We start from the raw sequence: 25,014 nt of genomic DNA on the forward strand, positions 1-25,014 counted from the left end.
CTGGGCCGTGTGTGGGTCGGAGCGCTAAATTGTTCCTCTCTCAGGGTGCTAGGCCGGCTGGGCAAGGGAAAATCCCGAGCTAAACAGCCGGCCCGGGAGCGCCTTGGAGGGAAGAGACCTGGGGGGAAAGAAAACACCCTGAAAATAACCCACCAAAAACTTTCCCAATGCATAGCCCACACCACCACAACATAAATCGGCAAAAAAAAAATCAAATGGAAAGCAATCACACTTACCTGAGGTCGGCATTACTTACCTCACGGTGGCAGCTACAGCTCGGACGGCACACTTTCACCGGCGGTCACAGCACGGCGCTCTACGGATCGGGTGGGAGCCAAAAGTCGAGCCGGTGTCGCAACCAGGGGCGTTGCATACTGGCTCGCCTGTTCCGGGCGCGAATGCTCCATGACCCCCGCCGAAACCGGCCCCGGAAACCCGGCAGGGCGCTGGAAGGGCCGCCCGCCCGGAAGAGCTCACCGCCGTCACTGTCGGCCCTCCGGGGCAAAAACAGAGGTGGCCGGGAGCCGATAATCCAGCCCTTGGGGGTCGACCTGCCTTTCTGCACCACATTCCCGGGACACTGAAGCCTTCTCCTCTTTGCCATACTTTCTAAGCTAACATCCCCCTCTGCTATTCTGCTGTAACCATTTATACCCCTGCTGAACCCTTCTTTTGTTTCTGTACTTGTCCCATTACCAACCCCATTTGCTTTGCCCCATCAGCCCCGTTAGGTATGCAAATCTCACCAATGAGTAAGACTTGCCACCAAGGGGCACACCTGTGGGAAACCTAAGGGTCACCTGTGCACCCTGGGGCAAGCAGGTATAGAAGGCAATCCACCATGCTGCTTCCTCACTTTGGAGTTACATTAAAGAGACCGAGGTCACAATGGTTTGAGCTTACAACACAGTCGTGTGGCGTTATTCTGAGTTTAACAATCCCTTTTGTCATTTAATCTCTCCTGCCCTCCACCCTATCCAAGAACTTCCCCTTTTGTTCTTCCCTCCCTGGCTTTCCCCAGCCTCTGTACTTGCTTACAAACTGTCAACTCTCTAACTTCTCCCAGTTCTGATCAAAGGGCGTCGCCCTGAAGTGTTAACACTATTCCTCACTGCACAGATGCTGCCTGACCAGCTGAGTATTTACAGCATTTTGTTGCTTCCATTTCAGATTGCCTGCAACCGCAGTGTTTCAGAGGAATGGGAGGTGATCTCATTGAAATGTACGAGATTCTGAAGGGGATTGACAGGGTAGATGCTGAGAGGTTGTTTCCCCTGGCTGGTGTATCGAGAACTAGGGGGCACAGTCTCAGGATAAGCAGTCGGTCATTTAAGACAGAGAAGAGGAGGAACTTCTTCTCACAAAGATTTGTGAATCCTTGCAATTCTCCGCCCCAGAGGGCTGTTGATGCTCAGTCTCTGAATATATTCAAGGCTGAGATGGAGAGATTTTTGAAGTCTAGGGGCATGAAGGGATATGGGGATAGTGCAGGCAAGTGGAGTTGAGATCGATGATCAGCCGTGATCTTATTGAATGGCGGAGCAGGCTCGAGGGGCCGTAGAGCCTACTCCTGCTCCTATTTCTTATGTTCTTATGTTTACTTTTGCGACAGGAACAGGAGCCTTGAGCGCACTTTCCGCTTCATCTCTCATCACACTTGCTCAAAACATTTAAAGTTTGTACAGGTAAATTTAACGAAATTGGACTCCCAGATTGAAGCTGAGCCCCTGGGAGCACAAAGTGGGAATGCGGGTGTAGAGCACGGCAGGATTTCTCATTTATAATCGGAGCGGCAATTGGAAATCTACCCTGTGGAGGCCGAATAAAAAGAAATCATTCCTCTTGTGTATAATTTGAATCCTGCTTTCATTTTGTTCTAAATGTGATCTTTTTAATGTTCTGGGTCTCGAGTGACTTTATTTTATACCTCAGCAAAACTTGATGGGGGTAATTTGCAACAAGACCTGGACGACCTTCAGGCTTGGACTGATAAGTGGCAAGTAACATGCATGCCACACAAGTGCCAGGCAATGGCTATCTCCAACAAACGAGAGTTTAACCACCGCCCCTTGACATTTAATGACATTACCATCGCCGAATCCCCAACAATGAACTTCCTGAGGGTCACCATTGACCAGAACCTTAACTGGACCAGCCACATAAATACTGTGGCAACAAGAGCGTGTTATGTCTTTAATACTCTTATGAATGCTCCACGAGGTCTAATATTGTACTTGAGCTGTTGTGAACTGTAAAGTCCTGACCCTGTAGTACAGACTTACACGAGGCATATGCTGAAGTCAAGGTCACTCAGGACCTGCACCTTTATTTCACAGCTCTCGAGTGCCACACTTGCCTGAGACCTGCCTTTATATACCTGTGTGGAACAGGTATGCAGTGTCTCCTGCAAGTTCAACCCTGGTGGTAAGGTATGCTTGTGGTTACAGATCATATCTAGTTACAGTCATGTATAGCATGGTAAGATACAGTTATGTACAGTAGTGTGAGATACATGACATCACCCTCCCCCAAGGTCTTATTGTCTTTATAGATTCAGTCTCTCAGGTGGTCTACGCTCTCGCGTGGAGCGTCTTAGTTGTGGTTCAGTTGTTTGCTTTGGTGCCTGTTTTTCTTTTGGTGTGATTGCTGGTATCTCGCCTGGGCTGTCTGTTTCGTTCATTATGATTGTTGGTATCTCGCCTGGGCTGTCTGTTGAGACTGCCCTTTCCTCAGGTTGTTCCCTCTGTCTGTCCACAAGGTGTGATGTGAGTTCCACATTGTAGTCAGCTTCTGGTTCAGAGTGTTGTTGGTAAATCTACTTTTGACTTGGTCTACATGCCTCCGGCAGATTTGGCCATTGTCCATTTGTACAACCAGTAGCCTGTTTCCTTCCTTACCTGTTACTGTCCCTGCAAGCCATTTGGGACCCCTGCCATAGTTTAGTACAAACACTTTGTCCCCTATCTCATTCCACCGCCCCCTCGAATTTCGGTCATGGTACTCAGTCAGCTTACGGCGCTTTGCCTCAACAATTTCATGTATGTCTGGGAGGATTAACGAGAGCCTAGTCTTTAAGGTCCGTTTCATCAATAGTTGCGCATGGGGAACCCCAGTCAATGAATGCGGACGAGATCTGTATGCCAGCAGCAGTCGCGACAGGCGGCTCTGCAGCGTGGGACCTTGGATTTTAAGCATGCCTTGTTTAATGATCTGCACTGCTCACTCCGCCTGGCCATTGGAGGCCAGCTTGAATGGTGCCGTCGTAACGTGATTTATGCCGTGGTCAGCTATAAAATCTTGAAATTCTGCGCTGGTGAAGCACGGACCATTATCACTGACTAATATGCCAGGAATTCCGTGTGTTGCAAACAAGGTTCTAAGGCTCTCCACATTGGTGGAGGTGGTGCTCGAGTTTAAAATGGTGCATTCGATCCACTTTTAAATTGCATCGACGACTACGAGGAACATTTTTCCCATGAATGGGCCCGCATAGTCTACGTGCACCCGCGACCACGGTTTGGTGGGCCAGGGTCAGGGGTTCAGGGGGGCCTCCCTGGGGGCATTACTGAGTTGGGCACAGATGGTGCACCGCCGAACGCAGAACTCCAAGTCCGCGTCAATGCCAGGCCACCAGACGTGGGATCTGGCTATGGCCTTCATAAAAATGATCCCCAGGTGTTCGCGGTGGAGCTCCCGGACAAACGCCTCTCTGCCTCGCAAAGGCATAACTACTCAGCTGCCCCACGTCAGGCAGTCTGCCTGAAGTGATAGTTCATGCATGCGCCTATAGAAAGGTTTGATCTCCTCGGGGCAGGCATCGCGAGCCTCTGCCCAGTCACCAGTTAAAACACATCTTTTGACTAAGGATAACGTGGGGTCGCTGGTCATCCAGGCTCTGATTTAGAGAGCCGTCATGGGCGAACCTGTGGACTCAAAGGCATTGATTGCCATGACTATCTCACAGTCCTGTTCATCAGACCCTTCCGTGGTCGCCAGGAGTAGCCTGCTAAGCGCGTCGGCACAGTTGTCTGTGCCTGGTCTGTGCCTCATGGTGTAATCGTAAGACGCCAGCATGAGTGCCCACCGCTGAATGCGCGCCGAGGCGTTGGCGTTTATTGCCTTGCTCTCGGATAGCAGGGACGTGAGGGGTTTGTGGTTGGTTTCTAACACGAACTTGGCCCCGAAAAGGTATTAGTGCATCTTTTTGACACGGTGCACGCACGCGAGCGCCTCCTTCTCCACCATACCATACCTGCGCTCCGCCCGCGAAAGTGACCTGGAGGCATAAGCAATGGGTTGTAATTTACCCGCATCATTGACACGCTGTAAAATGCATCCGACCCCGTACGCTGACGCATCACATGTAAGAGAAAGCTTTTTACCTGGGTCAAAAAAAGCTAAAACACTGTTGGAACATAGAAGGTTGCGTGCCTTATTGAAGGCGCGTTCTTGGGTGTCCCCCCAAAACCAATCGCACCCCTTTCTGAGTAGCACGTGGAGAGGTTCCAGCAGCGTGCTCAAGTTCTGCATAAAGTTCCCAAAGTAACTGAGTAGCCCGAGAAAGGCGTGCAGTTCTGAGACATTCCGGGGCCTGGGTGCCAGGCGAATTGCTTCTGTTTTGGACTCTGTTGGGCGGATTCCATCAGCGGCAATCCTTCTGCCCAAAAATTCAACTTCGGACGTGAGAAACAGACACTTGGATTTCTTAACTCTTAGGCCTACCCAATCCAATCGACTTAGTACTTCCTCCAAATTGCAGAGATGGGAGTCGGTGTCCCTACCCGTGATGAGTATGTCATCTTGAAACACAACCGTCCCCGGGATGGACTTGAGCAGACTTTCCATTTTGTGCTGGAATATAGCAGCTGCCGACCTGATGCCGAATGGGCATTGATTGTACATGAAAAGGCTTTGATGTGTGTTGATGGTGGTGAGCAGCTTATACTCTTCGGTCAGTTCTTGTGTCATATACGTAGATGTGGGATCTAGTTTCGAGAAAAGTTTTCCTCCAGCCAATGTGGCAAATTGGTCCTCTGCTCTGGGCAGCGGGTATTGGTCCTGTAGGGAGACTCTGTTTATGGTAGACTTGTAATCCCCACAGATTCGTATGGATCCATCAGGCTTCATGATTGGGATGAATTCCACGGGTGAGATAATGCCTTCCCGCAGAAGCCGGTCCAGTTCGTGTTCAATCTTTTCCCTCATCACATAAGGCACAGCTCTAGCCTTGTGATGGACCGGTCTAGCATCCTGTGTGATATAGATTTTAACGTTAGCCCCTTTGAAGGTGCCCACACCTGGCTGAAATAGATGTTCAAATTGACTTAGAACTGTTGAGCAGGAGGTCCGTTCCTCTGACGACATAGCGTAAACATCATCCCATTTCCAATTTAATTTTGCCAGCCAGCTTCTCCCCAACACTGCTGGGAGATCTCCAGGGACAATCCACAGGGGAAGTCAGTTCACTATCCCTTTGTGTGCGACTGAGAGCATGGCGCTGCCAAGGACTGGGACGATTTCTTTGGTGTAGGTCCTTAGTTTGGTGTCGATCCTTGTGAGTTTTGGTCTGTTGCTTTTGTGCAGCCACAGCTGTTCAAATTGTTGGACGATCATGAGAGATTGACTCGCTCCCATCTCCAGTTCCATATTGACGGGTATCCCGTTGAGTAGGACCCTCATCATTATTGGAGGCGTCTTGTTGTAAGAGCAGTGGACATTGATCGTGTTGACACGCTGTACCTCGGTGTCCCGGGCACTGTCCCCACCGTCTTCCATTCCGCTTTCCGACCTTTCCGATTCGTATACTAGCCGAGCTGCTGTTTTTCTGCACATGCGGGCCAGGTGCCCTGTATAGTTGCAGTTTTTGCAAACGGCATGCTGGAATCAACACCCCCTTGATGAGTGCCTTCCCCCACATCTCCAGCACAGACCACTTCCATTGTTTCCGAAGGATGAGCTGCGTCTGGCTGATCTCTCTTGAGCTTCTCTCAGTCTGTAGTTGATTGCTCGCTTTGTGGGTTGATGAGGTGTGAACGGCCGTTCCTGTGGCCCTTGATGGCTTCTGGCGCCACTGCCTGCTGTTGAAGGCCTGCTCTCCTGCCTTTGTCTGTGTGTGGGGGTAGCGGCTTGTTTCACGCTGTGAACCCCTTGTTCCGATGTTTTGTTCGTTGTCATACCTGCAGTATTAATGAACTTCGTTTCTTCTTCTCCTGCCAAGAATGTCTATGCGACCAGTGCTGCTGCCTCTAGGGTCAAGTTCTTGGTCTCTATGAGCTTTCGGAATATGCCTGCGTGGCCTATTCCTTCAATAAAAAAGTCTCTCAGTACTTCTCTCCTTAGTTCATCGGAGAACTCACATAAACTAGCCAACCTCCGAAGTTCCGCCACGAAGTCGGGTATGCTCTGGCCCACACAGCGTCTGCAGTTGTAGAACCTGTGTCTGGCCATGTGTAGGCTGCTCGCTGGCTTCAGGTGGTCTCTTACCAGTGTGCTCAATTCTTCAAACGACTTGCTTGCTGGTTTCTCGGGTACCAGCAGGTCCTTCATTAAGGCGTATGTTTTCGAGCCACAGCTAGTCAAGAGATGCGCTCTTCTCTTGTCTGCCTTATCGTCGCCTAACCAGTCTTTGGTTACAAAGCTTTGCTGGAGTCTTTCTATAAAGTCATCCCAATTATCTCCAGCATTGTATTTCTCATCTGAGCCATTGGTAGCCATTCTGTGGATTCTGTGATCCCGTAACTCGTCGCCACTGTAAAGTCCTGGCCCTGTCGTACAGACTTACACGAGACACATACTGAAGTCAAGGTCACTCAGGACCTGCACCTTTATTTCAAAGCTCTCGAGTACCACACTTGCCTGAGACCTGCCTTTATATACCTGTGTGGAACAGGTATGCAGTGTCTCCTGCAAGTGCACCCCTGGTGGTAAGGTATGCTTGTGGTTACAGGTCATATCTAGTTACAGTCATGTATAGCATGGTAAGATACAGTTATATATAGTAATGTGAGATACATGACACCTGCTCCTATTTCTTATGTTCTTATGTTTACTTTTGTGACAGGAACAGGAGCCTACAGCGTGCTTTCCGCTTCATCTCTCATCACACTTGCTCAAAACATTTAAAGTTTGTACAGGTAAATTTAACGAAATTGGACTCCCAGCTTGAAGCTGAGCCCCTGGGAGCACAAAGTGGGAATGCGGGTGTAGAGCACGGCAGGATTTCCCATTTATATCGGAGCAGCAATTGGAAAATCTACCCTGTGGAGGCCGAATAAAAAGAAATCATTCCTCTTGTGTATAATTTGAATCCTGCTTTCAGTTTGTTCTAAATGTGATCTTTTTAATGTTCTGGGTCTCGAGTGACTTTATTTTATACCTCAGCAAAACTTGATGGGGGTAATTTGCAACAAGACCTGGACGACCTTCAGGCTTGGACTGATAAGTGGCAAGTAACATGCGTGCCACACAAGTGCCAGGCAATGGCTATCTCCAACAAACGAGAGTTTAACCACCGCCCCTTGACATTTAATGGCATTACTATCGCCGAATCCCCAACAATGAACTTCCTGAGGGTCACCATTGACCAGAACCTTAACTGGACCAGCCACATAAATACTGTGGCAACAAGAGCGTGTTATGTCTTTAATACTCTTATGAATGCTCCACGAGGTCTAGTATTGTATTTGAGCTGTTGTGACTTTAGTCCTATTTATTGTAACTCCAGAGCAAGGCACAAGCATGGTGGGCAGCCGTTTGTACTGTGCCCTGCACACCTATGCAAGTGACCCTCAGGTCTCTCACTGCAGTGCCCTCAAGTGGCACACCTTATGTGACTACACAATGTATACATGGTATACATACATGACAGAGCGGGTCAGAGGTTGGGTATTCTGCGACAAGCATCTCACCTCCTGACTCCCCAAAGCCTTTCCACCAACTACAAGGTACAAGTGAGGAGTGTGATGGAATATTCTCCACTTGCTTGGACGAGTGCAGCTCCAACAACACTCAAGAAGCTCGCCACCATCCAGGACACCTTCAACATTCACTCCCTCCAACACCAGCACACCATGGCTGCAGTGTGTACCATCTACCAGGTGCACTGCAGCAACTCGCCAAGCTTCTTCCAGACCCACGACGTCTACCACCGAGAAGAATGTTTTTGCTATGTTTAATGCGCTATATAAATGCAAGTTGTTGTTGTGATGAGGAAATGTTTATCTATTATTTTCTTTACAGTCCCAACTGACCTATTGCCTCCTCTCTCCATTTTCTGCCTTCAATAGAAACACAAAGAAAGAAAGACTTGCATTTATATAATGCCTTTCATGACCACCGGATATCTCAGAGTGTTTTACGGCCTTTGGGGACTTGGATTTATATCATAGGCAGTCCCTCGGAATCAAGGAAAACTTGCTTCCACTCTTAACATGAGTTCTTAGGTGGCTGTACAGTCCAATATGAGAACCACAGTCCCTGTCACATGTGGGACAGACAGTCGTTGAGGGAAGGGGTGGGCAGGGAGCCTGGTTTGCCGCATGCTCTTTCCGCTGCCTGCGCTTGGTTGCTGCATGTTCTCGGCGACGATACTCGAGGTGGTCAGTGCCCTTCCGAATGCACTTCCTCCACTTAGGGCGGTCTATGGCCAAGGACTTCCAGGTATCGGTGGGGATGTTGCACTTTACCAGGGAGGATTTGAGGGTGTCCTTGTAATGTTTCCTCTGCCCACCTTTGGCTCGTTTGCCGTGGACGAGTTCCGAGTCGAGTGCTTGCTTTGGGAGTCTCGTATCTGGCATGCGAACTATGTGGCCTGCCCAGTGGAGCTGATCGAGTGTGGTCAGTGCTTCAATGCTGGGGATGTTGGCCTGGATGAGGACGCTAATGTTTGTGCGTCTGTCCTCCCAGGGGATTTGCAGGATCTTGCAGAGACATCGCTGGTGGTATTTCTCCAGCGACTTGAGGTGTCTACTCTACATGGTCCATGTCTCTGAGCCATACAGGAGGGCGGGTATTACTACGGCCCTGTAGACCATGAGCTTGGTGAAAGTTTTGAGGGACTGATCTTCAAACACTCTTTTCCTCAGATGGCCGAAGGCTGCACTGGCGCACTGGAGGTGGTGTTGGATCTCATCATCAATGCCTGCTCTTGTTGATAGGAGGCTCCCGAGACAGGAGAAGTGGTCCACGTTGTCCAGGGCCACGCCGTGGATCTTGATGTTTGGGGGGCAGTGCTATGCAGCGAGGACAGGCTGGTATAGGACCTTTGTCTTACTAATGTTTAGTGTAAGACCCATGCTTTCATACGCCTCGGTAACTACGTCAACTATGTCCTGGAGTTCAGCCTCTGTGTGTGCACAGACACAGGCGTGTCCGTGTACTGTAGCTCGACGACAGAGGTTGGAGTGGTCTTGGACCTGGCCTGGAGATGGCGAAGGATAAACAGCTTCCCACTGGTTCTGTAGTTTGGTTCCACTCCAGCGGGGAGCTTATCAACTGTGAGGTGGAGCATGGCAGCGAGGAAGATTGAGAAGATGGTTGGAGCGATGACGCAGCCCTGCTTGACCCCAGTCCGGACATGAATTGGGTCTGTGATGGATCCTTTGGTAAGGATCATGGCTTGCATTTCGTCATGGAGCAGGTGGAATGTGGTGACGTGCTTTTGGGGGCATCCGAAACGGAGGAGGACGCTCCATAGACCCTCGCGGTTGACAGCATCAAAGGCCTTTGTAAGGTCGAAGAAGGCCGTGTATAAGGACTGGCGCTGTTCCCTGCATTTTTCCTGCAGCTGTCGCGCAGCAAAAAATCATGTCCGTTGTGCTCCGGAGGGGATGAAATCCGCACTGCGAATACGGGAGGAGCTCCTCGGCCACGGGGAGAAGACGGTTGAGGAGGACTCTAGTGATGACTTTCCCAGTGGTTGATAGCAGGGAGATTCCTCTGTAGTTGTCGCAGTCAGACTTGTCCCCTTTCTTAAAGACGGTCACGATCACTGCATCTCTGAGATCTCCCGACATGCTCTCCTCCCTCCAGATGGGAGAGATGAGGTTGTGTATTCGCGCCAGTAGTGCCTCTCCGCCATACTTCAGTGCCTCAGCAGGGATTCCATCCGCTCCCGTAGCCTTGTTGTTTTTAGCTGTCTTATGGCCTGTTCTACCTCATGCAGTGTTGGGGTCTCACTGAGGTGGTGGTGGGTAACGTGCTGCGGAATGGAGTTGAGAACACTCGAGTCAAAGGCAGAGTCTCGGTTGATGAGATCTTCGAAGTGTTCCTTCCAGCGGGCCCTGACTGCCTCGATGTCCTTGATGAGTGTTTCCCTGTTCTTGGCCTGGAGTGGGGTGGGGCCTTGGATGTTTGGTCCGTATGTGGCCTTGACTGCGGTGAAGAATCCTCGCACATCATGGCTGTCGGCCAGCTGCTGTATCTCCTGCGCTTTCTCCATCCACCACCTGTTCTTTAGGTCCCGGGTTTTTTGTTGGACCTTAGCCTTTAGCCGTCTGTAATGCTGCTTTGCTGCTCCTGAGTTGGGTTGCTGTTTAAGGCTCAGAAATGCCCTATGCTTGCAGTCTATTAGGTCTTGAATCTCATAGCGCCTTTCACGACCACCGGACGTCACAAAGTTCTTTTCAGCCAATGAAGTACTTTTGGTGTGTAGTCACTGTTGTAATGTGGGAAACGCGGCAGCCAATTTGCACACAGCAAACTCCCGCAAACGGCAATTTGATGATGACCAGACAATATGTTTTTGTTACTTTGATTGAGGGATAAATATTGGCTGGGACACCGGGGATAACTCCCCTGCTCTTCTTCAAAATAGTGCCGTGGGATCATTTACGTCCACCTGAGAGGGCAGACGGGGCCTCGGTTTAAGGTCTCAACTGAAAGACGGCACCTCCAACAGCTCAGCCCTCCCTCATCACTGCACTGGAGTGTCGGTCTAGTTTTATGTGTTCAAATCCCTGCAGTGGGATTTGAATCCACAACCTTCTGACACCGAGGCGAATATGTTACCCACTTTAAAAAATATATTTTTTCAACATTAAAAGCATTTACAACAATGTGACCATTCCACTGTATCATACAAATCCTTTCCACCACTCTGCACAGCCGTGCCTCCAACACATATTAACATCAAAACCTGAAGAATAATTTGTCTCCCGTAACATATATTAATCTATTGTACTTTAAAAATTGAGCAGAACCAAACCTGTGATGTATGCAGCACTCAAATCACTGACTCCACACAGTCTGGTGTTGTAGTAACTGCTGTGACCTTAGTCCTTTATTGTGTAACTCCAGAGTGCCCCTCAGGTGTGGTGGGCAGCCTTTTATACTCTGTCTTGCAGGTAGTTTCGGGTCTCCTACCACAATGCCCCTTGCGGCGCACCATTGTAACAATACATTTAATGTACCTGGACAATACATAACATCTCACTCTTCCCCCCACCCCCCCCCGCACCCAGTTCCAAAAGCAAATTGCCGGTAACCTCGGCCTTGTTCGTCCTGGTTGATTTGTGAGTGTGAGTCCATGAACATCCACTTCCCTCTTCCCCCCCCATGTAGAGATTATGCTTGTGATCCAGTGCAAGCATGTGGTGTTTACAGTCCTTACATGGGTGATACAAGTACACAAACATAATCTCCAGTAGAAAGCAGGTACACATAGACAGTACATTTGTATGATACATATAGATGCATTGAAGAGTTATATCAAAAGGTTGCAGGTACACTGAACAGTTATTAAATCCCAGCTCCACTGGGTGAGGTATGGTGGCAGCATACTGCCCCTTTTTGCCCGAGGTAAAGGGCTGCACTGAGACAGGGTATCGCAACTAGTGCGTTGCCTCTGTTCTCAGAAAATAGTTGCCTTTGCGGCTTGTCTGCAGCCGCTGAACAATTGCATAAATCACATAAAATCAGAAATCGCATGAATCCATTAGTCACAGATCCCTTAACCCTTTTAACTGTGCATTGTGATATTAACTCTTTTCACCAATCATCTCAGACATTTTAATCAAAGTAATCATTTTGACTCACTCTTGCCCTTACAAAAGTCTCTTTGTGGGAACCGCCAATGGTAAAAGGCCCCTTTAAGACTCCCGGGTACCTTTCCCTTTTAAGACGCCATTTTGTTTTTTCCACGAGGTTTCTACTGGGCGCCGCCATTTTAGGTGCTCTGCTGGTGCCTGCCTGCCTCTCTCTGCAGAACTCTGCTGCCACGAGGCTCGCCGCCATCTTGAACTCGCTGTGCTGCTGCCTGCTCTCCCTCTCTCTCAAGAGCCGCCACACGCTGAATGCACCCGGGAGCCGCAACGCACCGGTCCCCACACCGCCGCATCCTCCGGAGCACCCCACGCAGCTGACCTTTTTGCCCGGGAGCCAATCCGAAGGTGGAGGCCTGCTCTGCCTGTGAACCTGGGGGACAGCGGTCTGTGGAGGAATGTAGTCTTTCCAGCTCCCACGGACCGTAGCATCGGCCCATCGCCTGCAATGACCCACAAAGGTAAACCGTGTGTCTCGCCCCCGTGAGATACCTGCACATCCGCTCTGCCAAGAACAGGTATCAGTTCCTTGCTGTAGGTGCGCAGCTTTGCCGTGACCGGGACCAGCTTGGGTCGTGCAGCTGGGTTCATCCACAGTTTATCAAAAGTTTCCTGACTCATCAGTGACTGACCCGACCCCGTGTCCACTTCCATACTCACTGGGACTCCGTTAATCTTGACTTCCATAATCACTGGAGCCGAATCATCGGTACACGTATACAGTCCAAACGCATCATCTTCTTCTACCTGGGGCTGGGATTCCCGTCGAGCCAAACCACAATGCTCCTCACTGGATAGCAGATCATCTACCATCTCCTCAGCCACACGGTGAGTCGTGTCTCTTTTGCACATACGCTGAAGGTGGCCTTTCGTGTGGCAGGTATTGCACATATACTCCGCAAACCTGCACCGGTGAGCCCCATGGCTTCCTCCGCAGCGCCAGCATGGTGCTACTCGATTAGCCCCCCCTCGGCGGACTCTGAGTTCCAGGACCCCGAGGTCCGTGCTCTCTGCCCTGGGCAGAGCCACGTTCTGCAGTTTTGTCCATGACGGGCACTATCCTGTGGATAGTACCTGCCGGGTTCGAGACCGTGTGGATCATCTGCTTGGTGTTGCAAGTCGAGGTCATAAATGCCCGGCTGATGGTGGTGGCTTGCTGCAGGCTGACTGTAGGTTCAGTAGATAGCAGCTTGAGAAGGAGACCCTCATGGCCAATCCCCATAACAAAGACGTCTCGCAAAGCCTCGTTAAGGTGTGTGCCAAAATCGCACGCCGCTGCGAGTCTCCTGATATCCACAGCATATTTGGTGACATCCTGGCCCTCGGGTCTGCATTGGTGGTAGAATTTGTGCCGGGCCGTGAGGATGCTCTCCTTCGGTTTCAGTTGGTTACGAATGAGTTCAATCAGCTGCTCATATGGCGCTTGGCGCTCGCGGGTGACAGCAAATCCCTGACGAGACGGTAAACCTCATCGCCACAACTGGACAGCAATATCGCCTTACGCTTCTCTATCAGTGCGTTGTGTTCCCTGTCAGGTCGTTTGCTATAAAATAGTACTCGAGCCTTTCCATAAAGGCATCCCAGTCATTACCCTCTGTGAAATCATTTAGCGTGCCCAAAGTAGCCATGGTTGCATGAAGAGCTCGTCCGTGTCCTCGTCGCCAATTTGTGATGTATGTAGCACTCAAATCACTGACTCCACACAGTCTGGTGTTGTAGTAACTGCTGAGACCTTGGTCTTTTATTGTGTAACTCCAGAGTGCCCTTCAGGTGTGGTGGGCAGCCTTTTATATTCTGTCTCGCAGGTACTTTCGGGTCTTCTGCCACAGTGCCCCTTGTGGCGCACCATTGTAACTATACATTTAATGTACCTGGACAATACATAACAAAACCGTCCAAACTCTTTCTAGGATATCGTCATCCCAAAAGGTTTATTGCAGACACAACAGATCAATGCTTTTAAAACGCTGCAACAACTGCTGCAATTTCTTCTCCCCCTCAGTCTGTTTACAATAATCGAGACCAATGTAATCATTGCCCCTAATAAAGGAAGTGTGCCTGATAATCCCTCAACATTTAATCTCCGTCTCTTCCCTCCTCCCATGCTCCTTCCCAACTTTTTGGGCAGCTGTTGCTTTCTCCTGCAGCCTCCGGCTCTTTTTCACTTCCTGTTTGAACATTCCCTGCAGTTTCAGCCTCTTCCTTACATTAGGTTTAGGCTGAGGCCGACCCCTTCTCCCTCCTTCTGCCCCTCACTAACCTTTCCCTTTCCACGTGATGCCCCCCCATCCCGCAATTCCATGTCTCCTTCCCCCTCTGACTCCTCACTCTCGAGCTCTTCTGTAATCTCCCGTCCCTGTTCCCCGTCAGATACAGAATCTCCCTTAGAGAGTCTTCCTGCTAACATGGTTTCTCCAACAGTGCCACTCCCTTCAGCCTCACCTCCACCGCTGACCCTTGCTCCCCGTTTCTTCTCTCTCTGGGACAATGGCGAGTCTGCACCCATCTTGCTCACTTTTGGTGCCTTTGTCTCCCTGCTCCCATCCTGCTGCCCCTGTAAGACTCCTGCCCCTTGCACCCTCTCCTGGTCTTGCCCCCTCCTGCTCCCCAAGATGTCTAACTCCCCGTTTTTTTTTGGATTACTTACATTTACCCAGCACCCCACTCCCATCTCCACTTCCCCCCACGGATACCCGATTCTCTTGGGAGAGTCGAGCCGTATTATGGCTCGACTCAGCCCTTGACCTGTGCTGTCCTCCGCTATTTTTGTCCTTTTCCACCGTACTTGATGTGTTTTCCATCACTTTTATTCTGTTCTCTGCTCCTCAATTTTCTGTCTCTTCTCGCGCTCTTTCCTCATTCCGTTCGGCGGCAGTGTCCTCCGCCTGCTCCGAGCTTCTGGCCACTCCACTCACACCTCCTGCTCCTTCTCCCATCTCCTCGTTGCTCAAGGAGCTTCCTTCTGCCTCGCACTCACAGCGGGTGGGGCCTTTGTGACTGACTGCACAGCTCTCTGCTCTGCAGTTCCGAGCGATGTGTCCAGACTTGCCGCAGTTATAACAGTACAGGTCTGGACAGCTTCTTACAAGATGGTAGTTTCCAAAATAATAATAGCAAACCTTCCCCTGGTTATCATGCAGAACCCGGAAGTACTGCACTCCTTCCATTGTCTCGGATTTCATGCTGTAGGGTAATGACTTCCCCCCCTCTGGGAACCGCACTTTTACATAACGGGTTCCATCAGCACCCATGTTCCAGGATAGTATCTCCTCTTTATTACTGAGCAAAGTTTAATTATCCCACAACTCCAACTTTTTTATCAGCACATCGTCCTCAACATAAACCAGCAGGTTTAAGAATGGGAACACCACTGCTTCAGAATACAGCAGAGATGCATCCAAATACTTCTCACCAAACTTCAGGCTCAGGAAAAGTCTTTCCATCTCCTCTCGGCCACTGACCGTCACTTTGAATCCAACATTCGATTTTGGTCAGCAAGCAAAGCAACTTCCCTTCCTGCAGTCCTCATGTACTGCCTGGATAATGTCACAAGCTCGCATCTCCTTATCCTCGCACTGTGTTTTCTTTTCCAAACCTCCTGGGGGTCCCGGCCCAAATCTTTGGGCTTTTTATTCTCCCCTCCTCAAACATTTGCTCCCCTGATTAAATTCAACCTGGAGCATTGTCCACTGTGGGACCCAGCACTTTAGGCATGGCTGCTGTTTATGGGCCTACAAGGCCCTAATGCCTGAAAAATCCCACCACCAACCTTTTACAAACTCACTCCAACTCCCTGCAGTAATCTAGCACCTAGCAGCCCCTGCCCCTTAACCCCCTACCCTCCACCGTCCACCGAGCGAGCGCTACCCCCTGAGCCACAGCTGACACTGTGACAAAGTCAAGAAAATATCATTACAAACGGAACTTATAAGTAACAAATTCAAAGACTTTCCCAATCTTACCTGAAGCCAATCTCTCAATGGATTTGTTACCACTTTGTTGTTTCCTGCTGACCTACAACTGGAGTGGGTTAATGACCTTAAGCTTGTTGTGGCTGCATGATTTAGATACTGCTAAAAGATGACACTTTAGCACAGTCTTCAGCACAGCTTCAAGTTCCTAGGGGACGGCAGACATCAACACTGCCTGTGTCGAAAGTCAGCATAGGCAGTCCCTCGGAGTCGAGGAAGACTTGCTTCCACTCCAAAAATGAGTTCTCAGGTGACTGATGAGTCCAATGCGGGACCTACAGTCACTGCCACAAGTGAGGCAGACAGTGGTTGAATGAAAGGGTGGATGGGGAGCCTGGTTTGCCGCACGCTCCTTCTACTGTCCACGCTTGGTTTCTGCATGCTCTCGGCGATGGGACTTGAGGTGCTCAGCGTCCTCCCAGATGCTCTTCCTCCACTTGGGGTAGTCTTGGGCCAGGGATTCCCAGGAGACAGTGGGGATGTTGCACTTTGTCAAGGAGGCTTTGAGGGTGTCCTTGAAGCGTTTCCTCTGCCCACCTGAGGCTCGCTTGCCATGCCCAGAATGTATCAGGACCAAGGCTATTCATGTGTCATGCAGTGACAATAATATTGGGATCAGGAATGACATTGGGAGTCACGCGACCAAGAAACTATTCAGTGGCTTCTACAGAAGTAGTGTATGGTGATTTGTTAACAGTGAATACCTCTGAAGACGTATGGCAATGATAATAACGGTCTCAAACATACAGACTTCAAAAATGCTCCATTTCTGAGGAGTCATAAGAACATAAGGAAATAAGAAATAGCAGCAGGAGTAGGCCATTTGGCCCTTTGAGCCTACTCCACCATTCAACAAGATTGTGCCTTATCTTTTACCTCAACTCCACCTTCCCGCAATATCTTCATTTCCCTTAATTCCATTAGTTCCCAAATATTTATCGAGCTCTGGCTTGAACATAAGCAACAACTGAGCTTCCACAGCCCTCTGGGGGTAGAGAATTCCAAAGATTCACAACCCTCTGAGTGAAGAAATTTCTCCTCATCTCAGCCCGAAATGGCTGACCACTTATTCTGAGACTGTGACCCTGTGTTCTAGGTTCCCCAGCCAGGGGCTACATTTTCTCAGCATTAACCCTGTCAGACCCCTGAAGAATTGTGTATGTTTCAATTAGATCACCTCTCATTTTTCTAAACTCTACAGAATATAGGCCTCGTTTGCTCAATCTCTCCTCATAGGGCAATGTTCTCATCCGAGGAACCAATCTAGTGAACCTTCGTTGCACTCCCTCTAAAGCAAGTATGCCTTTCCTTAGATAAGGAGACCAGAACTGTAAAATTATACACAGTACTCCAGGCGTGGCCTCCCCAATGCCCTGTATAATTGTAGCAAGACTTCTTTATTCTTATACTCTAATCCCTTTGTAACAAAAAACAACATACCATTTGATTTCCTAATTGCTTGCTGTAGCTGCATGTTACATAAGAAATCGGAGCAGGAGTAGGCCATCCGGCCCATCGAACCTGCTCCACCATCCAATAAGATCATGGCTGATCTGATCTTTGGCTCAGCTCCACTTCCCCGCCCACTCCCCATAACCCTTCACTCCCTTTTTAACTTTCTGCGATTCATGTACAAGAACACCCAGGTCCCTCTGAATGTAAACATTTCCCAGACTCTCACCATTCAAAAAATGTAGTTTTTTTAATGTTTTTTCCCACCAAAGTGGATAACTTCACAGTTGCCCACAATATATTCCATTTCCCTTGTTCTTGCCCACTCAGTTAACCTGTCTCCATCTCTCTGCAGCCTCTGTGTGTCCTCCTCACAGCTTACTTTTCCATCCCTTCTCCAATGCTCTCACATCTCGTCACCAACCTTTCTAGCCAATAGAAATATTTTATCAGTACTACTACAGCAGCAGTGACTTACATTGAATAGTGTAAAAACATTCCAAGGTGCTAAACAGGAGTGTAATAGGGGCAAAATTGACACTGAGACAAAGAAGGAGATATTAGGATAGGTGACCAAAAGCATAATATAGGAACTAGGCTATTAAGCAGCATCTTAAACAAGGAGCGAGAGGTGGAAAGGCTGACAGGGTTAGGGAGGGAATTCCAGAGCTCAGGGCCTAGTCAGCACGGTCACCAATGGTGGGGAATAATGAAGTCGGGGATACACGTGAGGGCTGAATTGGAGAAACACAGCGATCTTGGAGGATAGTAGAGCTGGAGGAGTTTTTTTTTAATTTGTTCCTGGGATGTGGGCGTCGCTGGCAAGGCCAGCATTTATTGGCCATCCCTAATTGCCCTTGAGAAGTTGGTGGTGAGCTGCCTTCTTGAACCGCTGCAGTCCGTGTGGTGAAGGTGCTCCCACAGTGCTGTTCGGGAGAGTGTTCCAGGATTTTGACCCAGCAACGATGAAGGAACAGACAATATATTTCCAAGTCAGGATGGTGCGTGACTTGGAGGGGATCTTGCAGGTGATGGTGTTCCCATGTGCCTGCTGCTCTTGTCCTTCGAGGTCACGGGTTCGGAAGCTGCTGTTGAAGACGCCTTGGCGAGTTGCTGTAGTGCATCTTGTGGATGGTGCAAACTGTGGAGGGATACAGAGATAGTGAGGGGTGAGGCCATGGAGAGACTTGAACACAAGAATGATCATTTTTAATTTGAGGAGTTGGTGGAATGGGAGCCAGTGTAGATCAGTGAGCACAGGGGTGGTACTACTGTGGTCATAACTCCAGTCAGTTCTGTCTCTCTCATTCTTCCTAATCTCCAAATGTGCCACATGTTCTTCCTCGTTCCTGTATCCTTACCTACTTGGAATCAAGATTCCTTCTATCCCAGGATCCCCTTCAGGCTTTTCCTCCCACTTCCTACAACCTGCAGCTTTTCAAGATTTGATTTACTTTCTAATCTTTTTCACTGTTGATGGTGTCCTGGGCAATGGGCGTGTGCCTTGCAGGCAGGCTTCTCAATTTAGAATCGAATTCTGGAATTGATTGGCTAATCTGACCCTATCCTAACTCGCAGCAAGTCCCATTCATACAACACCCTCTGTGCTCACTTACCGACTTTGGCTCCCGGTAAAGCAACGCCTCAATTTCAAAATTCTCATCCTTGTTTACAAATCCCTCCATGGCCTCGCACCTTCCTATCTCTGCAATCTTTTTCAGCCTCACAACCCCCCAAGATGTCTGCGCTCCTCAAATCCTGCCCTCTTGAACATCCCTCATTATAACTGCTCAACCATCGGTGGCCGTGCCATCAGCTGTTTGGACCCCAAGCTCTGGAACTCCCTCCCTAAACCTCTCCACCTCTCTACCTATCACTGGAATTTAGAAAAATGAGAGGGGATCTCAGAGAAACATATAAAATTCTGATGGGATTGGACAGGTTAGATGCAGGAAGAATGTTCCCGATGTTGTGGAAGTCCAGAACCAGGGGTCACAGTCTAAGATAAGGGGTAAGCCATTTAGGACCGAGTTGAGGAGAAACTTCTTCACCCAGAGAGTGGTGAACCTGTGGAATTCTCTACCACAGAAAGTTGTTGAGGCCAATTCACTAAATATATTCAAAAGGGAGTTAGATGTGGCCCTTATGGCTAAAGGGATCAAGGGGTATGGAGAGAAAGCAGGGATCGGGTACTGAAGTTGCATGATCAGCCTTGATCATATTGAATGGTGGTGCAGGCTCGAAGGGCCGAATGGCCTACTCCTGCACCTATTTTCTATGTTTCTATCTTTCTATGTTTCCTCCTTTAAGACGCTCCTTAAAACCTACCTCATTAACTAAGCTTTTGGTCGTCTGCCTTAATTTCTTCTTTTGTGGCTCGGTATCAAATTTATCTGTTTTGTCTTGTAATACTGCTGTCATCATCATCATCATAGGCAGTCCCTCGAAGCAAGGATGACTTGCTTCCACGCCAAAAAGGGATGAGTTCACAGGTGTTTCAATGAAGGACCTGATACTCCAGGGTCCCAAGCTATTTCTTGAAGGGTGGAAGATGCCTGGGCGTGGATTTTTTTAACGTGGGGTGGCCGTTGCACACCAGCCACCTCACGGGAACACTGCTGTGAAGCGCCTTGGGATGTTTTACTACATTAAAGGTGCTATATAAATACAAGTTATTAAATGTAAGTTGTTCTTGTTAAGTGTAATTGAAGTAATCAGTCCGCCGATGCTGCTAGCCTTGTTGTTGGAGGGTCCTCTTGTAGGCCTCACAAACGTCCCGCTCCGCCTCCAACGACGGAGGCGGAGTGTGCCATTGGTGAGGCCTACAAGAGGCCCAGCAGTTGCAGGGAGCAGCGACAGCATCGTCGGAGGCGGAGCCGGTGCAGTTGCAGAGTGAGGCAAAAAAGAAGTAGAAAGTAATTGAAAGGTGACATCACAGCCAAGGGGGTAAGTGATTGGCTTGTGATTAGTAAGTAGCTTTTCTTTTTTCTTTTCTTTATCAGTAAGTAACCTTTAGCCTTGTTGTTGCCAAATTAAGTTAATCTGAGGGTGAAGTCATGGCAGGAGAGCTCGGACACGTGTTATGCTCTTCCTGTACTATGTGGGAAGCCAGTATCCTGACGACTACGTGTGCGGGAAGTGTATCCGCCTCCAGCTCCTGACGGACCGCATTGCGGCGCTGGAGCTGCGGGTGGATTCACTCTGGAGCATCCACGATGCTGAGAATGACGTGAATAGCAGGGTAAAGGCACACAGCCAGAAAGAGTATGGGTGACCAGCAGGAAGAGCAGTGCAAGGAAGGTAGTGCAGGGGTCCCCTGCGGTCATCCCCCTGCAAAACAGACACACCGCTTTGGGTACTGTTGAGGGGGATGACTCATCAGGGGAGGGCAGCAGCAGCCAAGTTCATGGCACCGTGGCTGGCTCTGATGCACAGGAGGGCAGGAAAAAGAGTGGGAGAGTGATAGTGATAGGGGATTCAATTGTAAGGGGAATAGATAGGCATTTCTGTGGCCTCAACCGAGACTCCAGGATGGTATGTTGCCTCCCTGGTGCAAGGGTCAAGGATGGCTCGGAGCGGGTGCAGGACATTCTGAAAAGGGAGGGAGAACAGCTAATTGTCGCGGTGCATATAGGTACCAATGATATAGGTAAAAGATGGGATGAGGTCCTACGAGACGAATTTAGGGAGCTAGGAGCTAAATTAAAAAGTAGGACCTCAAAAGTAGTAATCTCAGGATTGCTAGCAGTCCCACGTGATAGTCAGAGTAGGAATCGCAGGATAGCTCAGATTGATACGTGGCTTGAGGATTGGTGCACAAGGGAGGGATTCAAATTCCTGGGACTTTGGAACCGGTTCTGGGGGAGGTGGGACCAGTACAAACCGGACAGTCTGCACCTGGGCAGGACTGGAACCAATGTCCTAGGGGAAGTGTTCACTAGTACTGTTGGGGAGGAGTTAAACTAACATGGCAGGGGGATGGAAACCGATGCAGGGAGACAGAGGGAAATAAAATGGAGGCAGAAGCAAAAGATAGAAAGGAGAATAGTAAAAGTGGAGGGCAGAGAAACCCAAGGCAAAAAACAAAAAGGGCCACATTACAGCAAAATTCTAAAGAGGCAAAGTGTGTTAAAAAGACAAGCCTGAAGGCTCTGTGCCTCAATGTGAGGAGTAGTCGGAATAAGGTGGACGAATTAACTGCGCAGATAGCAGTTAACGGATATGATGTAATTGGCATCACGGAGACATGGCTCCAGGGTGACCAAGGCTGGGAACTCAACATCCAGGGGTATTCAACATTTAGGAAGGAAAGACAGAGAGCAAAAGGAGGCAGGGTGGCGTTGCTGGTTAAAGAGGAAATTAATGCAATAGTAAGGAGGGACATTAGCCTGGATAATGTGGAATCGGTATGGGTGGAGCTGCAGAATACCAAACGGCAGAAAACGCTAGTGGGAGTTGTGTACAGACCACCAAACAGCAGTAGTGAGGTTTGGGACAGCATCAAACAAGAAATAAGGGATGTGTGCAATAAAGGTACAGCAGTTATCATGGGCGACTTTAATCTACATATTGATTGGGCTAACCAAACTGGAAGCAATGCAGTGGAGGAGGATTTCCTGGAGTCTATTAGGGATGGTTTTCTGCACCAATATGTCGAGGAACCAACAAGAGAGCTGGCCATCCGAGACTGGGTGATGTGTAATGAGAAGGGACTAGTTAGCAATCTTGTTGTGCGAGGCCCCTTGCGGAAGAGTGATCATAAAATGGTAGAACTCTTTATTAAGGTGGTGACTGACACAGTTAATTCGGAAACTAGGGTCCTGAACTTAAGGAAAGGGAACTTCGACAGTATGAGGCGTGAATTGGCTAGAATAGACTGGCAAAGGATACTCAAAGGGTTGACCGTGGATAAGCAATGGCAAACATTTAAAGATCACATGGATGAACTTCAGCAATTGTACATCCCAATCTGTAATTAAAATAAAACAGGGAAGGTGGCTCAACCGTGGCTAACAAGGGAAATTAAGAATAGTGTTGGAACAAAGGAAGTGGCATATAAATTGGCAAGAAAAGCAACAAACCTGAGGACTGGGAGAAATTTAGAATTCAACAGAGAAGGACTAAGGGTTTACTTAAGAGGGGGAAAATAGAGTATGAGAGGAAGCCTGCAGGGAACATAAAAACTGACTGCAAAAGCTTCATTAAATATGTGAAGAGAAAAAGATTAGTGAAGACAAATGTAGGTCCCTTGCAGTCGGATTCAGGTGAATTTATAATGGGGAACAAAGAAATGGCAGACCAATTGAACAAATACTTCGGTTCTGTATTCACGAAGGAAGACACAAATAAACTTCCGGATTTACTAGGGGACAGTAGGGCTAGTGAGAAGGAGGAACTGAAGAATATCCTTATTAGGCGGGAAATTGTGTTAGGGAAATTGATGGGATTGAAGGCTGATAAATCCCCGGGTCCTGATAGTCTGCATCCCAGAGTACTTAAGGAAGTGGCCGTAGAAATAGTGGATGCATTGGCGATCATTTTCCAACCGTCTATCGACTCTGGATCAGTTCCTATGGACTGGAGGGTAGCTAATGTAACACCACTTTTTAAAAAAGGAGGGAGAGAGAAAACGGGTAATTATAGACCGGTTAGCCTGACATCAGTAGTTGGGAAAATGTTGGAATCAATCATTAAGGATGAAATAGCAACACATTTGGAAAGGCTTTTGACAAGGTCCCACACAAGAGATTGGTGTGCAAAATCAAAGCAAATGGTATTGACATGGATAGAGAACTGGTTGACTGACAGGAAGCAGAGAGTCGGGATAAACGGATCCTTTTCAGAATGGTAGGCAGTGACTAATGGAGTGTCGCAGGACTCAGTGCTTTACAATATACATTAACGATTTAGATGAACGAATTGAGTGTAATATCTCCAAGTTTGCAGATGACACTAAACTGGGTGGCGGTGTGAGCTGTGAGGAGTGCGCTAAGAGGCTGCAGGGTGACTTGGACAGGTTAGGTGAGTGGGCAAATGCATGGCAGATGCAGTATAATGTGGATAAATGTGAGGTTATCCACTTTGGGGGCAAAAACACAAAGGCAGAATATTATCTGAATGGCGGCAGATTAGGAAAAGGGGAGGTGCAACGAGACCTGGGTGTCATGGTTCATCAGTCATTGAAAGCTGGCATGCAGGTACAGCAGGCGGTGAAGAAGGCAAATGGTATGTTGGCCTTCCTAGCTAGGGGATTTGAGTATAGGAGCACTGAGGTCTTACTGCAATTGTACAGGACCTTGTTGAGGCCACACCTAATATTGTATTTAGTTTTGGTCTCCTAATCTGAGGAAGGACGTTCTTGCTATTGAAGGAGTGCAGCGAAGGTTCACCAGACTGATTCCCGGGATGGCTGGACTGACATATGAGGAGAGACTGGATCAACTGGGCCTTTTGTTTAGACGGATGAGAGGGGATCTCCTAGAAAAATATAAGATTCTGACGGGACTGGACAGGTTAAATGTTCCTGATGTTGGGAAAGTCCTGAACCAGGGGACATAGTCTTAGGATAAGGGGTGGGCCATTTAGGACTGAGATGAGGAAAAACTTCTTCACTCAGAGAGTTGTTAACCTGTGGAATTCCCTGCCGTAGAGAGTTGTTAATGCCAGTTCATTGGATATATTCAAGAGGGAGTTAGATATGGCTCTTACGGCTAAAGAGATCAAGGGGCATGGCAAGAAAGCAGGAAATGGGTACTGAGGGAATGATCAGCCATGATCTTATTGAATGGCGGTGCAGGCTCGAAGGGCCGAATGGCCTACACCTGCACCTATTTTTTATGTTTCTATGTTTCTGTATAAGGCAGTCTGTAACTCGAGTAGATACTAATGTCGAAAACAAGAAATCCTCCTCAGGATTAAAGTTGTAAGACAATGATTTAAGTCAGGGCAATGAACAATCAAATTGCCTATGGCTCCGTCTATACCCTGCTGTCACAATTTGTTAATTGAATCACTGCAGGAGAAGATCCTTGTGGCTGCCATTCAGGTTAACATTTTTTTTTTAATCAGTAAACCTAGACATCTCATAAAAGGTGCCAACAATCATTCGGCTAATGATTCCGAGAGGCGTTTACAAATGATCGCGGTGCTGCAACGACGGGTTCCGACTTGGCATTAAATCGCACACAGGTGATATGTGGCAGCTTGTCGTGGGAATCCCACATGCCTGGCTGATTTCATTTACAGTCACATTAAAAATACATTTCGTGATGTTATTTGTGTAACAGGCAGGCCAGCCGTGCATGAAACTTTTTTGTAAGTCATGTGTAAAAAAAAAATACCATGCAAATTAATCACGAAGGAGGGCTTTACAATCGTACAGCGCAGAAGGAGGCCATTCGGCCCATCGGACCCAGTTCCTCCCACTCGCACCCCACCCCCCCTGCTCTTTCCCCATAGCCCTGCAGTTGTTTTTTTGAAGTTGAAATCCAATTCCCTTTTGAAAGTTGCTATTGAAGCTGCTGTCAATCGCCTTTCAGGCAGTGCATTTCAGA

This window comes from Pristiophorus japonicus, chromosome 4 (assembly GCF_044704955.1).
Source record: "Pristiophorus japonicus isolate sPriJap1 chromosome 4, sPriJap1.hap1, whole genome shotgun sequence".
Lineage (NCBI taxonomy): Eukaryota > Metazoa > Chordata > Chondrichthyes > Pristiophoridae > Pristiophorus > Pristiophorus japonicus.